The sequence below is a fragment of the Puma concolor genome, chromosome C2, assembly GCF_028749965.1.
Source record: "Puma concolor isolate L17-30 chromosome C2, mPumCon1.1.hap2, whole genome shotgun sequence".
NCBI classification, from domain to species: Eukaryota; Metazoa; Chordata; class Mammalia; order Carnivora; family Felidae; genus Puma; species Puma concolor.
Genome location: NC_141675.1, coordinates 20,774,918 through 20,792,001, shown reverse-complemented (window position 1 = coordinate 20,792,001; position 17,084 = coordinate 20,774,918). Strand labels below are relative to the sequence as shown.

At 39.3% G+C, this 17,084-nt stretch overlaps 1 protein-coding gene across 3 annotated transcripts in view; it reads right to left on the bottom strand.

Annotated features, from left to right (window-relative positions):
- Positions 1-17,084, bottom strand: part of ZNF385D (zinc finger protein 385D) — a 909,549-nt gene that overhangs the window by 98,811 nt on the left and 793,654 nt on the right. The window lies entirely within an intron of this gene.

Here is a 17,084-nt window from a genome sequence, read left to right as displayed (position 1 = left end):
TTTAAAAAAAATCTTTTCAGCAGACACCAAGATAATCTTGTGATTCTTTTTTCAATCTTACATGAATTTCATCTATAGACCTCAAGTCCCTTTTGGAAACATCCATTCATTTTTCACCATCTTCAAGTGAAGAAGAAATATCGCCTCACAATAGGTGTGTTAATGCACACACACACACACACACACACACACACACACACACACAAATGAAATACAGTACTTAAACCTTTCTATAAATCTTACTATAACCCAGAACCCAAAAGAGCATGGTTCCAGGTCTACAAGCTAAGCATTAGGCATAAGTCTTACTTTAGTAAAATGGAATGAAATGAAGTTTGGATTTAATGGTTCTGAATTTAATATTTGGCTTTCTACTCATGGACTATATGACCTTAAGAAAGTTATTATTCCCCAAATCTCAGTTTCTTCATTTGCAAAATTCTTATAGAGAGGGCTATTCTTTACTTTGTGAGGATCAAATTGGACAAGCAAAACTTCAGCGCCTTGAATATAAACTAAATTTGAATGAGAAATTCTGGAGTCTCCAGCCTGGTATTTGATTCAATTTCTTTTCATCACTTTAGAACCCTTTTGTGGAAGGAAGAGCTTTTTCTCTACCCAACTCTCAGACGTCCCCCCCCCCCCCCCCCGCCTTTTGGGAACCTCAACTAACTGCCTCTATCAGCTCCAAGCTATACTAATGGGAGAAGACAACATTAGTAGTCTTAGCAAGACAGGGAAAAAAGATGTTAGGAATGTTTTCATAATCATTTAGAAGAATTTTGTTAAAATAGACCCTCAGCATGAGGAAAAAAAAAGTTCGCTTTATGGGTATTTCATTTTAAGGAACTTGAGAAGTCTGAGCACCCCCTCCAGACCCCAGAGGATACAAGATCTAAAGTTGCCCTTCTCTGCTGTAGATACAGCTAAAGAAAAACCAAACAGGGGCGCCTGGGTGGCGCAGTCGGTTAAGCGTCCGACTTCAGCCAGGTCACGATCTCCCGGTCCGTGAGTTCGAGCCCCGCGTCGGGCTCTGGGCTGATGGCTCAGAGCCTGGAGCCTGTTTCCGATTCTGTGTCTCCCTCTCTCTCTGCCCCTCCTCCGTTCATGCTCTGTCTCTCTCTGTCCCAAAAATAAAATAAACGTTGAAAAAAAAAATTAAAAAAAAAAAAAAAGAAAAACCAAACAAAAGCAGATGATGGAGAGTCAGCGCTCTGGGGGAAATGCAGAAATACAGAGAACAGCTTATCAGCATGTCGGTAGAGGAGGAGAAAAGTAAAATAGGAAATGATGATGAGGAGATAAGGAAGGAAGGAATCCCTGATGCCCATCCAAAGGGACTAATGGATCTCTTTAGGGACTGAGAGGAGAGGTAAATGAATTTTTGAATATGCATGGTCATCTAATACATGATTTCTCTACTGGCAAGTGGCTAGATGTTCCCAACCTAATACTAGGGTTGTATGAAGGCTGTAACACAGCCTGTAACACAGCTATGTTTTTTTTTTAATTTTTTAAAAATGTGTTATTTATTTTTGAGACAGAGAGAGACAGAGCATGAGCAGGGGAGGGGCAGAGAGAGAGAGGGAGACACAGAATCTGAAGTAGGCTCCAGGCTCTGAGCTGTCAGCACAGAGCATGATGCGGGGCTCGAACTCACGAACTGTGAGATCATGACCTGAACTGAAGTCGGACGCTTAACCGACTGAGCCACCCAGGCGCCCCAACACAGCTGGGTTCTTAAAAGTTGTGGCAAAGAAACAATCCAGACTTGTAAGTAAGATGGAATACAGAATATCTGCTCTGTTATAAAGTAGGAGTAGAAGGGGGCAGGAAATCAATCCCTAACTCTTTGGTCTTCTTCCTCACCAATGCCAGTTCATCCCCCTTCAGTTGCTTACTAGGAACTTTCTTTGGGACTCTTAAGACTCAAGGGGAAAGGGTGGGATGTTATCAAGGTATCTTTTAGTTAAAACATTTTATCCTGCTATCATGGTACATTTAAAAGAAATAGGGAGCAAGCTATAGAGGTTTTGGAAACATTTCTTTTTCTTCTTCAAGTATTTTAATTCTTGTTAAGCTTACCTGAAAAGGCACATTCTAAGCTTATTTTTTTCCTTTAATTTTTGGTGGGAAAATAAAGTGTTTTTATTGTTGTTTGTGGTTTTAAATTTTATATATTTTTTAATGTTTCTTCTCATAATGTTATTTTATTTTTTTATTTTAAGTTTTAATTTTAATTCCAGTTAGTTAACATACAGTGTTCCATTAGTTTGTGGTACACGATATAGCAATCCAACACTTCCATACATCACCCTGTGCTCATCAGGACAAGTGCTCTCCTTAAATTCTATCCTCCCACCCATGTACCCTCTGGTAAACCTCAGAGCTGTTGTTTGTTTTTAATTAAATGCCCCGGAAGCTTGACTACCATCACACTTAGGTTCAACTCCCACTCTCTCATTTGCTCTATAATTCAGATCTGTGTCACATTTTCTCAAGACTTTTCAAGAAAACAGGAAACAAAACCACAGTTCAAACTGTCAAAAGATGTATCTTCCCTTTTGCCGTGGCTCCAGGCAAGCAGGATCTCTAATGATATTCAAGGACTTTGTGGTCAGAAGACCGGGTTCCACCTGCTTGCTGGCACAGGGAGTTTATGCAGCTTTTTTAAAAAATATTTTTAAAATGTTTATTTATCTTTGAGAGAGACACAGAGACAGAGTGTGAGCAGGGCAGAGAGAGAGGGAGACACAGAATCCGAAACGGGCTCCAGGCTCTGAGCTGTCAGCACAGAGCCCCGCGCAGGGCTTGAATTCACAGACCGTGAGATCATGACCTGAGTCAAAGTCGACGCTTAACCGACTGAGCCACCCAGGCGCCCCAATGCAGTTTTTTTTTTTTTAAAGCTCAAGCTTCTCATTGGCAAAGTAGAAGTAACAATCCATGATTACCTGTTCATTGATGCTTGCGTCAAATGTTATAATCTGCCCCATGTACTAAACTATGTGCGAGACACTAGGGCTGTGGTGGTGGAACAAAAAAAAGGCGGCGGGGTGGGGAGACAGACTCAGTCCCCGGGAAGCTTGGCATCATCATAAGGATTAAGGAGTCACTGAATTTAAACACATTAAATGCTCCATACATGATAGTTATATCTATGATTGCTCACGTCACTATTATTATTATGACACAGAGACCAATCCTGGTGCAGCTTATGAGGCTTTTAGGGGATTTCTAGATTTCCATTCAAAAAAAAAAAAAAGAAAGAAAGAAAGAAAAGAAAAAGCAAAATGAGCAATTTGCTTTCAGATGAAGTGTGCTTCTCCCACACTAGACTGCTGTTAGAATAACCAAAATGTATTTGCATGCACATATGCATGAATCATATTAAACTGCCAGCATGTGACCACTTTGGACCTATAAAATTAGCAATTTCACATGGCCCATTCTAATGTCAGCAAGTGGGGATTGGGGGAGGGCATGAAAAGATGTATGTGGGAAGGAGAACAGTGATGAATAGTACATGCTGCAAAAATTTCACTCTCTTCAACATCATATTTAACTAAATATAGATTTCTGATAATTAGATTTTAAAATATTCTTAAAAAGGGAACATTTTGGCTTCCTTCTAGCTATAGTTCCAATATGAATTCTCAAGCCTAATAGAAAACACTTTTAAAACAAAATCCTCGGGGTGCCTGGGTAGCTCAGTCAGTTAAGCATCCCACTTCAGCTGGGGTCGTGAACTCGTGGTCTGTGAGTTCGAGCCCCCGCATCGGGCTTTGTGCTGATAGCTCGGAGCCCGGAGCATGCTTCAGATTCTGTGTCTTCCTCTCTCTGCCCCTTCAGAGACACACTCTGTCTCTGTGTCTCTCAAAAATAAATGTTCGGGGCACCTGCGTGGCTCAGTTGGTTAACTCAGCGGAGGTCATGATCTCACAGTTTGTGAGTTTGAACCCCGCGTCGGGGTCTGTGCTGACAGCTTGGGGGCTGGAGCCTGCTTTGGATTCTGTGTCTCCCTCTCTCTCTGCCCCTCCCCGGCTCACACTCTGTCTCTCTCTCTCTCAAAAATAAACATTAAAAAAAAATTAAAAAAAAATAAATGTTAAAAAAAATTTAAGTGACATCCTCTGTGCCCCATATCTGAAACAAATGCAAGTGGCAGTTGTATACAAGTTTGTATCTGTCAGTTATACACCAGATAATATTCTGAGTAAATATTCCAAATTGAAATATGTCCAGCAACTTCCAGCAATCTCCCCCTTCTTCTGCTTCCCATTGCTGTTCATCCTTCACCAAGTCATTCCAGCACATGTTGAGTTTATGCAACAGTCACTGAATGCCTACGATGGCCAGAAACTATTCAGACACCGTGTGTTCAAAAACACAGGTAAGGGAGTAAATCAAAGCACTTTACAAAGAAAAATAGCCTGTGAGGTTCATTATCTGGCACTACAAAATATCACTACCCTCTGGTTTGGGAGTTCGAGCAACTGCCTCACTCAAGGTCCTGAAACTCAAGGGTTAAAGATCTTGCGATTCAAACCGAGTCTGTATTCCGTGAAGATGGATATAATCACTGCCATCAATTGATGAGTTATGCATAAAGCGATAGTGACAAACAAGGCCACAACCCATCACAGGTCCCTGAAATTACTGATGTAGTACCAAACCTCTAGCGAGTGAAAGAACAGGTGGCCCTCGCCCTGTAGGCTGCGGCTCTAAATCTTCCCAATGGACTGAGGAATAAGCACTTCACCATTTAACAGGAGCAGAGGAAGTCACTTCATCACCGGCCTGTCGCATGAATTGCTGACATAAGAAACTTTTCCCTACCTAGAAAACCACAAGCACCGAGCGATTGCTTATCAGTTGGAAAATGCCTATTTCTCCTCCCACCACCCCTCCGCCGACCACTGACAGTCTCATATCTGGAAATCAAAGCCAGTTCTCTTTCAGGAACATTTTGGTGCTCTAAGCATTTGAACTCCAGTCATCTTGCACTAATCCTAAGCAGCAAACCTTTTGCGAATCTGTCAATGGCATATAAATTTACTTATAACTATTGCTGTGCATCTATTATCCATCTATATGACTCAAAATGCCAACTGTCTGATACCTGAACAGCAGTTCACTGGATATCATTTTTGAAAAATGTTAGGTCAAACCCACATCTATTATAGAAGATCTTGCGGCTTAGGATTAGAAAGAGAGAAAGAGAAAACCCAGAATCAACCTGTCAGTTACTAAGTCAAGCTACAAATTGCTCCTAGAATTAATTCCTACCTATATTTAAAAAAATAACTTAGTGACTCTGTATGCTTAACGCCTTATTGGAAAGAAGAATCGGCCAAAAGGATAGAACACATTGGCAGGGGCCAATTAACATGCAATCATCTAACTGATGAAGAAAGATAAAGGAAGAATTGGACATTTAGCAATCCTTGCCACAGATATGTAATTTGTGATTTTGGAAAGACGCCAAGTTTGATAAACATGACCATTTTGATGCCAGTATCAAATACAAGAAGGAAAGAAAATTAACTCTAAATCCTACTGTGAATCTGTTGCTTTGCTTACAACACTCCCTTTAAGCCTCAGTGACATCTTGCACAGTAGTGTTACCATCTTCATTGCACGAGAATCTGAGATTCATAGAAGTTAAACAAACTGGCTCAAAGTCATACAACAAATATGTGCTGAGACCGGATCAGCCTGATCCAAGGTCCCTTTGTCTTTCCATTTCATTAATCTGGCGCAGACAGTAACCTGGAAAATAACTCCTTTCTCATCTGAACTTGCATTTTGTGGACGAGGTGCAAAGCTGAAATGATGGTCTTGGTGATTTATCAAGGGATCATGCAAAGATTCGAACAGATTGCCACATCAACACTCTAGAATGTTTACTATAGCAGGCTTAAAATAATCCTCCCTCCCCTGCCCCTCTCCAAGCTCAACAAAAGGTAGTTTAGCTCTCTTACACAAAGAAACTGGAACTAAGCTCAAACTCCCTCAGCAACAAATCACTCACATGCTGACCTGAGAAGGAGAGCTGGAGCACTGCTTTTACACCCGCCACTCAGTAGGATAAGCACAGCTGGGCTGAGGAGACCTCTTTTCCTAAATTCTGTTGCCAAGCTGAATTTTATGATCTTCACTGGCAGATGATCAAATACAAACTCTTAACTTACAGCCAAGTTATCTTACAGCAGCTGTTGGCAGAACTAATTTAGAATGCAAATCTAGCCCTTAATCTATGGGAAAACTGTTGCAGTGATGGATGGCTTTTGAAGCAATAGTTCATGAAAGACACCCCTGATGCCTTCTAGTATTATGGAAGGAGAAATATTTAGCTGCCATTTGTGTTTATTTGTTTTCTTTTGAGCAATTGCCTCTATAGGGCGAATTAGAACCTCATGGAAAGAAGTCCAGGTGTTTAAATCTTCCTCAACTCTCTTTTCCACATAAATAAAATTGAGATTAGAAGACAGATGTGTAGACTGAGTTTCAGATAATGTCTTCTTAGGACCTCGGACTCTTTCATTTTAGGCTAAGTCATCCAGAGAACAAGGCAATGGGGATGTAACAATTTGCCTAGATTTTTATGCGATGGCAAGAAAGTAGGAAGGTCGGCACCCATCACTCTGCCTCTAAAGAATCCGGTTACTCTAGGTATGAATTATCAAATAAAGTTGATAATATTTTTTTTTCTTTTTGTTCATTTAACTGCTGGTGAACAGTAACCCTGTAGAACACCTAACACTTAAGAGTTCCCTGAATTATCCCACAGCTGTGATCCTCATCTTTTCCATGGCACAAAATCTTAGAAAATATTCACTCCCGGTTATTAGGAAGTGTCGTAGTATTCTATTGAGTTACTGAAGAAACCTGGGCTTCTGTAATATCTATGAAAGTCTCATCTTATAGCAGCTGTCAAGAGTTGGGGCAATAGAAAAATGTATGTCTCTATCTGTTCCTGTTTTGTTAGGCACAGAGAATAATTATTGTGGATCTTCAAGTCAACTCAAAGATTGGTAGAATAAGAATAAAGGGAAAGTGCTCTAATGGGTAAAGAATTCGAAAAGGGAAGATACATCCACTTTGGGTTTTTTATTGTTGTTCTTTCAGCTTGGATTTGTATAGAGAGTAGAAAAGTTTGTAGTCTAAGTAATTTAACTTTGAAGATTAGGCTAGAAACTCTCTTTAACCCATGATGTACCTCTAACTAGTCACTTCCACATATGCTCACTGCTCCACATGAGCCGACATGCACAAAGGGAAAAGCAAAGTGGCGCCACTGTTCATGTCTATTTGTGATCCCGCTTTGCCCTGACCAGATGCCACTGCTTGTCACCCGCTAGTTTTCTTAGATACATAGTTGTCTATATTCCTGATAAACATGAGTCTGTGGGAGATTGGGGCTTCTGTTGGGATTCGGAAAATACCCTGAAATCACTGGGTCTGTTTTGGAGGCAGATCTAACATAATTTGCATAGTATTGAACACAGGGGGTGATTCCAACATTTTTACCAGATGAACCAAAAACGGGGAGCTGGAGCTGGATCTATTACAGTTAAATATTCCCGTATGTCCTCTAAGATGAGGTGCTGTTAGAGCCCTTGATCATCCTAAATCTTCCTGGGGATAAAACAGTGACAACTTATCTGGAAACAAAACTCAATTCTCTTTCATTTACCGTTCCCTTGACCTAACTAACATGTGGGTATTTACATCACTGACCGTTCATCTTATTTGTGAATGCATTACATGATGGAAGGCCCTAACAATGTGTTTGATATTAAGTTACTAAGCAAAGCCTGGATCCACTGTAAAGCCATCTAATGTCCTTGGACAGACCAAATATTTTGATGTCAGAAAATGAAGCAAGCTCACAGGAGGGAGACCATATTTGTTCACTAAGGGTGAATGAACTAGGGCAAAGGGAGCTTCTTCCATCTCCCCTAAGAATGTCTCTGTTCCTTGTCATGGGACTTCCCTGGTTTGAGTATGAAAGAAGAGGAAATTGGGGGAGGGCTGACGTATCATAAAGCTTAGGTGAAATGAAGCTTCGACATCGATCTGTCTATCTATCTATCATCTATCTACCTCAGGGGAGCATCCTGATATTTACTTAGCCATTAACTTATACACTCAATAAATATTTATTAAGCACTACATATCAAGCACTGCTTAAGTACTTGATAAAACAGTGAATCAAACAGACAAACAGTCTTTGTCCCAAGAGAGCTTATAGTCTAATTGGCAGTGGACAATAAACATAATAAATAAGTAAATCATGAAGTATTTTAGGATGTAATTAGTTCTTAGGGGAAAAACCATCAGGTAAGGAGAGGAGGAATGACAGGGGCTGAAATCCTAAACACAGTGGTTGCATCATGAGATGGTAATATTTGAATAAAGCTTTAAAAAATGTAGAAATCTGAGTAAAGGGAATTCCAGGCAGAGAGAGAGAGAGAGTCCATGCAAGACATAGAGGTAGGAATGAGCCAGGTGTATTCTAGGTATAGTAAGAGCTGGGTTGGAACGAAGTTGAGGTAAGTGAGGTATTTGCATCAGGAGAAAAACTTAAGGGGATACTAAACAATTCAGGGATCGAGATGAATAATATTTTCATATTAATTTAAAAAATTAAATATTTAATATTAAAAAAAAATTAAAACCAAAACAAACAAAATCTATTGTGGACAAACTATCCAAATTAAGTAAGACAGGATCTGACCCCGTACTTGTACAACCCTGCCTCACTCGCCTGGTTCCAGTAAAAAATTATCTACAAAAATGGGTGGCCAACATAAAGACCACAGTCTGCCAATTTTACCTCTTTACTATTGCATTTAATATTCATTCTGATTACTCACTTTTTTAGCAACCCTTATTAAAGTTTGTGCCTGAGTGCCTCAATTGCCTTACTCCAGTCCCGGCCCTGCAAAAGGGGCCCATGTGTTTGCAGAAGAGCACCTGAGGGGGTGATGGGAGGAGAAGAGGTCAGAAAGGCTCCCGAAGTCCATATTTCATAGGGTTGGAGAGCCAGTCTAAGGATTTTGCCTTTTAATGTAAGGGGAACGTACCACATTGGAGGATTTTAAACAGAAAAGCCATCTGGTTTCAACTTACCAAGTTAAAAATGTTGAGTAAAAGGAGTAGAAGCTAAGAGAATAATTAAGAGGGGCGCCTGGGTGGCGCAGTCGGTTGAGCGTCCGACTTCAGCCAGGTCACGATCTCGCGGTCCGTGAGTTCGAGCCCCGCGTCGGGCTCTGGGCTGATGGCTCAGAGCCTGGAGCCTGTTTCCGATTCTGTGTCTCCCTCTCTCTCTGCCCCTCCCCCGTTCATGCTCTGTCTCTCTCTGTCCCAAAAATAAATAAACGTTGAAAAAAAAAAAAAAAAGAGAATAATTAAGAGGATGTTTGTAATCATCTAAATGAGAGTTGATGATGGTGGCTTGGACCAGTGTGGTAGCAAGAAGGTGGTGGAGAGGTCAGATTCTGGATATATTTGGGAGGTAGAACTAACATAATTTGTGTAACATTGAACACAGGGTGCGAGATAGTAAGAAAGGGTGATTTCAATATTTTTACCAGATGAAACAAAAACACGGAGCTGCCATTATCAGGGAAATGCAGAAGGGAATGGGCCTATAGTTACGAACATTTTCAATCTCAGTTATCTCTTAGCTAACCAAGTGAAAATAGTAACTAAGCCATTGATATTCAAATATGAAGTTGAGGAAGAGATTTCAGCTGAAGAAACAAATATGGGTGCCATTTTGAAATCAACATAATTAACTTATTCCTCTCCTCCACCTCCAGATACTGAAGTCATTCTCCTGTAAACCAGAATTGAGAAACTTTTTATAGAGAATACATCTCTTCATGAGATAGAACTACATTAGGGCCTACTCTTTCAAGGTTCTTCAGCGACACAGTGGTTTGTTTAAAAACAACAAAAACCCCACACTGATTTCTATACCTTTGGTGGAAATACCTTTGATACAATCTCTGTTTTCACTGAGCTTTTAATTCTCAGCATTTTTTCTTTAATTTAAAGATTGACAACATGTTTCAAATTAGAGATTACATGGTAAAATTTTAGTAACTGGATCCCACCCCAAATGTCTCACTTTCCAAAATCTGCATTAAATTTTCTGCCAACATGAAATGTGCCAACGAACTACAGTGTAACTAAACATATCCACCCGGAAAACACTAGACAAAAAGAAGCAGAAAACTCTCCTTGAGTTATTCAAAATAAAGGTCTGTCCTTTCATATCAGCCTCCAATAAATTGTAATGAATTTTTTCAGACAATCTGAGTGTTTTATGAATATATAAACACAGACCCTTCTTTGGGGCTGATGTTCAAAGTTTGGCATTAGGTTATACGCTGTGGCTACTGTTTAAAAGTAAAAAAAACGTCATTTGACCATTTGACTAGCCTCTCTGGGCTAAGAAGAGATGAACTATTCTGACCTACTCTTCATTATAACATCTAGTCTGCTGACTGCTAATAAAGAGCCACAACAGTGGGTGCATATATTCTCGTTAATTGTTAAACCTGCATAATGACATAGCATCTCTCGCCCGAAGCGATCAGCTCCTATCCTGGTAAGAGAGCCAAGACAACAGATCTATCAGTGAACCAGCTTGAGCTGTTAGCTCAGCCTTTAAAAACCAAACCCCATTTAGTGTTGTGTGGTTTATATGCTTCTGCATGGATCTCTTTCTTGTTAAGGGATGCCATTTGCCCTCATTTTGTTTTGGGGGTTAAAGTAAGAACTAATAATACCCGAATATCGGTATCAAAAGAAAGCAGCAGTCTCTCTCCTACTGTTGTCCTACTACACACAAAAAATAGAAATATATCATTATCATAGGAAGTCCAGCCACACAGGAAACTTTAGGTTTTTCTAATTCATCCTTTTTAAGGGAAAGGCATGAAATCTAATCAAATCCGCATTATTTTGTTAGTTCATATTCCATTCAGTTTTCTTTATACTTTGCACTCTAAACGTTAAAATATCTCTTACGCTTCTCTAAATTATTGTTCTGGATTTTATAAAGTAATAAAACACAACAAAATGCAATAAAAAAAGAAAAATTATCTTTGTGGGATGCACCGAGGACATATTAAATGTTTATTTAATCATACGTTTATTTTAAATACTTTATGAAATCAATAAATATTTTACCATGATAATGTTCTATCATTGCTGTAGTACTTATCTGAACATGCTCCTGTTTTAAGAAATAGAAGTTGGCTTAGAGAAATAAGAAATAATTTTACTTCGCATAACATATATTGCAGACACAGCAAAGAGTAATGCTGAGTTTGAGCAATTGATTTTAAAACATTTACTTCTCAATGTCTTTTTAAACCATGAAGATAGCTACTTAGTGTTACTTAAAATAAGATGAAAATTAAAGATAAATATTCCCTAGCCCAAGCCAAAACATAAAACAAAAAACCTAACTTAGGAAACCATTAAAAATCAACAAAATTAGACTTGCAAACATTCTACTAAAACATATGCTAAGCTGTTTTTTTACAGAAGTCCTGAATATTCATTGAATTATGATTCGCGGGATTTTAATTTCTACAATGACTGCATTAAGAACGGAAAAAAAGTTGATATGAAAGTAAGGAAACAATAGATCATAAGCTACTATTTGAATTAAGAAAGCCAAAGCATGAACATAATAACCATATCGCACAAATGATCGAGCAAACCTTGAGAGCTATTTCAGGAGAATATTTCATAGGAGAAAGCAGAGTTAAAGTTAGACATGACAACTCAATGAGACCCAAATGTAAATGATAAAACCGTCGACAAAAGCCTTGAAGGGAAACGCTTTCCCCATCGAGGGATGATTTGTACTGGCCTCCAGGTGTAATATCATGTGCACTGATGAGCTGATCAACAGAACAGAACTTCTACCCAGCTGTAATCAAGAGTGATTGATGGTTGGGACAAAAAAGTTGATTATCATGACAAGTTCGCTGATGCAGAGAAAATAAGCCCTGCCTGGGAAATGGATAAAAAACCTGTTAAGAGACTACCTTCTGAAACCTTATTTATAAAGGCATCTGAGAGAAGGTGTAAGTTGTACAGACCGATCTGATATCCCGATAAACCTGGTAAGAATAAATTTTCCCTACCTCCACCTCCACAGATTTCCTATGGAAGGAATTTAAAAGCTCATTTAGGACCAATAAATAGTAAACCACATACGCTCAATGTTACCCGGGCAATTCTTAAAAGTTCTCTTTCTGCTTCTCAAAGTATTACTGAAACATCACAGGTGGACGCAGAAAATTAAACTTGCATAGCACACCAGGCCTCCGTTTACCCTCCGCAGCTCCCTCCTCACAAGGAATAAGCTCCCCAAATGACTGCAACCTTTACCACTATCACATTCAATTAACATCAAAACATAGATTTGGACTGAGACAACAGATCCCAGAGGCAGTATTTAGCATCTGCAATGAGGTTTGGCAGGCTTGAAAAAGGTGAATCTGGGCCAGAATGGTGGGTGTACAACAGTGTTCTAAAACAGTGGCTAGATTATACAGAGATCTAGAGAGTAGAAGGAAGGCATCCATGTTTTTCAAGTTCTGGTTCTAATGTCATATAAGAAATTCTAGCACCGTAATCCTAATGCAGTGTGTAATTTATAGCATGCCTGGTACAATTTCAATCTCCTGAAGCTCACAGTAAAATCAAATGGCCACTTTTAAACTGGTCATCATAAGAAACTTACTGTGAAGGAGATAAAATGAATGGATATGTTCATCTCATCTATAAGGAAACTTTGGCCCTGTGGACCCTTGAAAAAGGTACAATTACTCTAGTTAATTAATACAGATAACAGGAGTCAGTGAAACAGACAACAGATAGCAACTGTTAAGAAAGCCAGGATACAAAGGGCTACAAAACCCAAAATGACAAAAGAATAGACACTAACATAAACTACCTTTTTCTTAAATTCCTTTGCTCTTCTGCCCAGAAACAAATCCCTCTACTGTCCTAGTTTCCAGGGTCATGGCAAAACTGATGGCTTATTAAATGCTGAATAAACTAAAATGAAATATAACAAAAAGGACAAGGGACCTGACAAATACTGACCATAATATATGGAAAGGGATGAACAAATTTCATTTCTGAGACTTTCAATTATTGGTGATCATTAACCCAGTTTTACATTTAGTTTCCCGAAGTACTGTTAGTGCCCCGTAATAGATTAAGAAGTGCATATACTTGTAAAAAGAGATACAAAACGATTGGTGACATTTATAGTAGATACGCATATCAAGCAATTTCTGGGCAACCAGGTTACATCAAGGATTTTCTATTCCATGGCCAACAAAGGCATCATTAGCCAGTGATGAAGTTACCAGTGTACCCTGAAATCTTCAGGGTATAATCATAATGTTAAAGCTGGGAGTTTTTGAATATACTTTTTTTTTTTCCAAATTACCTAAAAATCAGAGATTGCTACAAGGCAAGGTTTCAAAGTCATGAGAACCAGTTTCAAGGCTGTGCTCAAGTCTAGTCCCATGTATTTATCTCCCTTTAAAGTCAAGTGAACTTTCATTTTTAGGTTATAAAGAACAGTTGCTTAGGATATGAATCCTGTATTGCAAAGGGATCAGGCACTGGGGAAAAGGCAACCTAAACTTCTATGTTTTATCAAAATGTAGCAATTACTCTAAATGTCCTCAGTGAAGCTGAAGCGTAGACCATCCTGGAGTCTCCTGTTTCTACCTTAATTTTCTTACGATAGCAATAGAGAAAAATGTTTCTAGTCTTGAGCATTGCATTCAATTATTTGTTAAAAATTCATCGAGTGATAGCTAAGACTTGTAGAGCTTTCCTAACGTTAATAGGCTTCCCTGCTTCATCTTTGGGGCACACACACACAACTGTCAGTTCGTTTAATTGGAAACACACCTCTTGCGTCGCCACATTCTACCTTCCCCATATTCTGCCCTTTTATGCTTCGCTCATGTTTAGTCCTCTTCTGAAAACTCTGCCTTCAATAGGTGTCGTTGGATGGAACAGACTCTCAGCACAGATTCTTACGTGCTCCTTCAATATTCGGTACAATCACATTGCCCCTCAAGTGGGACTCAGTTTGGAAATGTGTTTCCACATTCCAGCAATCTGTACTTCTCGCAAGCTAGCAATGAGTGTGTCCACCTTGATTAGCTTCTGTAGTGGGTGTAGAACTTATGTGACCAATTGCCTCAGTTGCAAACTGTCAGCTGATGCCGGTGCAAATCCCAAAATAAATTTCCCTTGGGGCATGTCATCTGGTATGACAAATAAAAGCACTATGCTGGGACGTAAGGGCTGTTTCCAGCCCCACCAGCTATTTCAACAGCTTAGAAATGTTGGACAAGCCAACTCGTATTCTGACCTGTGATTTTGCCATCTTGACAATCTCTAAAACGGACAGAATGACTTCTTAGACATCTCGAAGTCCTAACACACAGCAATTCTTTGAGGTGCTCACAGTCCTCTATAGAAATACAAATATCGCTTCGATTACCAAAGGTTATGTAACACATCTACTCATACCTTCAAAAAATTTTTTAATGTTTATTTATTTTTAAGAGACAGAGCATGAGCATGAGCGGGAGAGGGACAGAGAAGGAGACACAGAATCCAAAGCAGGCTCCAGGCTCTGAGCTGTCAGCACAGAGCCCAACACGGCGCTTAAACCCAAGAAGTGCAGGATCATGACCTGAGCCAAAGTCAATGCTTAACGGACTGAGCCACCCAGGCGTCCCAACATCTACTCAAATCTTAAATCAACTTCTCTTTCTAGAGACAATGCTCAAGTTTGCCATGTCTAGGAGAATCTGATACAAAAGTGAATTTTATTATTTTGTTTTTCTTTGTTTATAAAGGGAAAAAAATAACTAGAGAAATAGGGACTCTTTTACAAAGAGTTCTCTTTTCTCAGTCCCTTACCCTTCATTCCATCCACAGATGAAACTCTGGAATATCAAAGCCTGATTCAGAGAGTCCCAAAATATCCCAATGTTGAAGTTTTATTTTTAAAAGCCTGCCAAAGAGGCACGATGCTTAACGAGGTGCCTGTGCTCTTGACTGGCTCATTTTCTCCTGAAATCTCTAACAGCCAGACCCAATATTTTTTGCCTGGTCCTTCTGTTCCAAGTTTTGTTTTCTGAGAATTCCTGACAGAGCTGTGGGCTCCATTCAGGAAGTACAAGCTGGTGAGGCTGAGCGATGAAATGGGGCCCAAATGCACACTCAGAGCCCAAGCCTTTCAAAAGAGATGTCCCAGGTGTTCGTTTCAAATGCAGCCAAACCTACAGCTCATCACCACATGCCCCAGAGCCAGTCTCTCACACGAGGGTGACGCGACAGTGAAACTAAACCTCATCAGGCCCCGGATGTGTCTCCTCTTATAGAAGCTGAATGGCCCTGTCACAGAAGTACTTTTGAAGAAGAAAAAGCACCCAGTAGGAAGGCCACAGTGCTCAGCCCAAACCTCTAAATAGCTCTGTGAGTCCTGAAGTCTAACAGGAGACACTGTCTTATGAAAGAGAGGTTTCAAAGCTGCCTGCAATTTAATTTCTAAGTGGGTCCCCCAGAAAACCCTTTGGGACTTAGCAGCAGCAGCAACAGACTTAAAGAGGTTGAGAACTGCTAATAAAGCAGCTTTGTCACTGACAAGTTGACCCTGTGGTTTTTAAAAGGTAAAAGGTAAAGATTTATGAGGAGTGAGAACCTCAAATCAACACAAAAATACACTAAACACAGGCACTTTCAATGGGGTAGAGCCCTTTAAGCACTTTTCTTGAAGATAGATCTTTTCAAACTTCAGTATTTCTTAAGAAATAATTTAACAGGGGTGCCTGGGTGGCTCAGTCAGTTAAGCATCCGACTTCGGCTCAGGTCATGATCTCACAATCTGTGAGTTCGAGCCCCGCGTCAGGCTCTGTGCTGACAGGTCAGAGCCTGGAGCCTGCTTGGGATTCTGAGTCTCCCTCTCTCTCTGACCCTCCCCTGCTCATGCTCTGTCTCTCTCTGTCTCAAAAATAAATAAAAACACTTAAAAAATAAAAAAAAAAGTAACTTAACATTCAGAGAATAAAATAATGATAACCACATTATTCATCCCATAACACAAAAATGAAGTTTCCATTTCATTTGCTATACAGTTTATAATCTGATTGCCTATGTGTTCTATTTTATAATTCTTACAACATGGCTAGAAGGGATGGCTATTAATTTTAAATAAGATGATAATGGGTCCTGTAAGTTCAACAAAGAGCCCCAGGACATGTAGCCAACAAAAAAGAAAAAAAAAGGGTGGATCTAGACAAGAGGTTATATAAATTCTGATCTGATGATTTTCCTACCATCACATCAGCTTCTCTGCTGCATGCTGTACCCCCATGCATACAATTTTATTAACCCTTCTCCTAGGACATGCAATAAAATGCTGAAATCTGAATGAAGCAACAATATCTATGAACTCTGCTGGGCATGTTTTGAGACTGGAGACACAGCCAGAAATAGGCAAGAAATATTCACGAAATTGCATCAAAGGCCTTCAAAGTGGAATTTATAATTTAGGACAAAGTATGTGATTTAAAAGCCATAATAAGATAGTCCATGCAACAATTCCTCTTTCCTTTATAAACTTTAAGCATGCTCATAAAGGAAATTTGGAAAATAAAAGTAGAAAGAAGAGTAGTTCTTCAACTCCAGTACAACCACTATTAGTTTTTTTTCTCTCCCTCTAAGCAGTATTTCCTTTTAATATCACCCCCCGTAAATAATACAGATATAAATATTTAAAAGGTGTTTCTTAAGATATGATGTTACAAATGTTTAATCATCTAATTTGGTCATTTGATAGGAAAAAAATGTTCCTTTTAGCAACTTCATCATTATATTGCCTCATTTGGCAATATAACAGAAGTTAACACGAAGATATAAATTAAATTCAGATGTATTGCTTAACTCCACTACATTTCTGGGATCTAAAATGTAGAAAAATAATATGATTTCTATCTTATAATACTGTT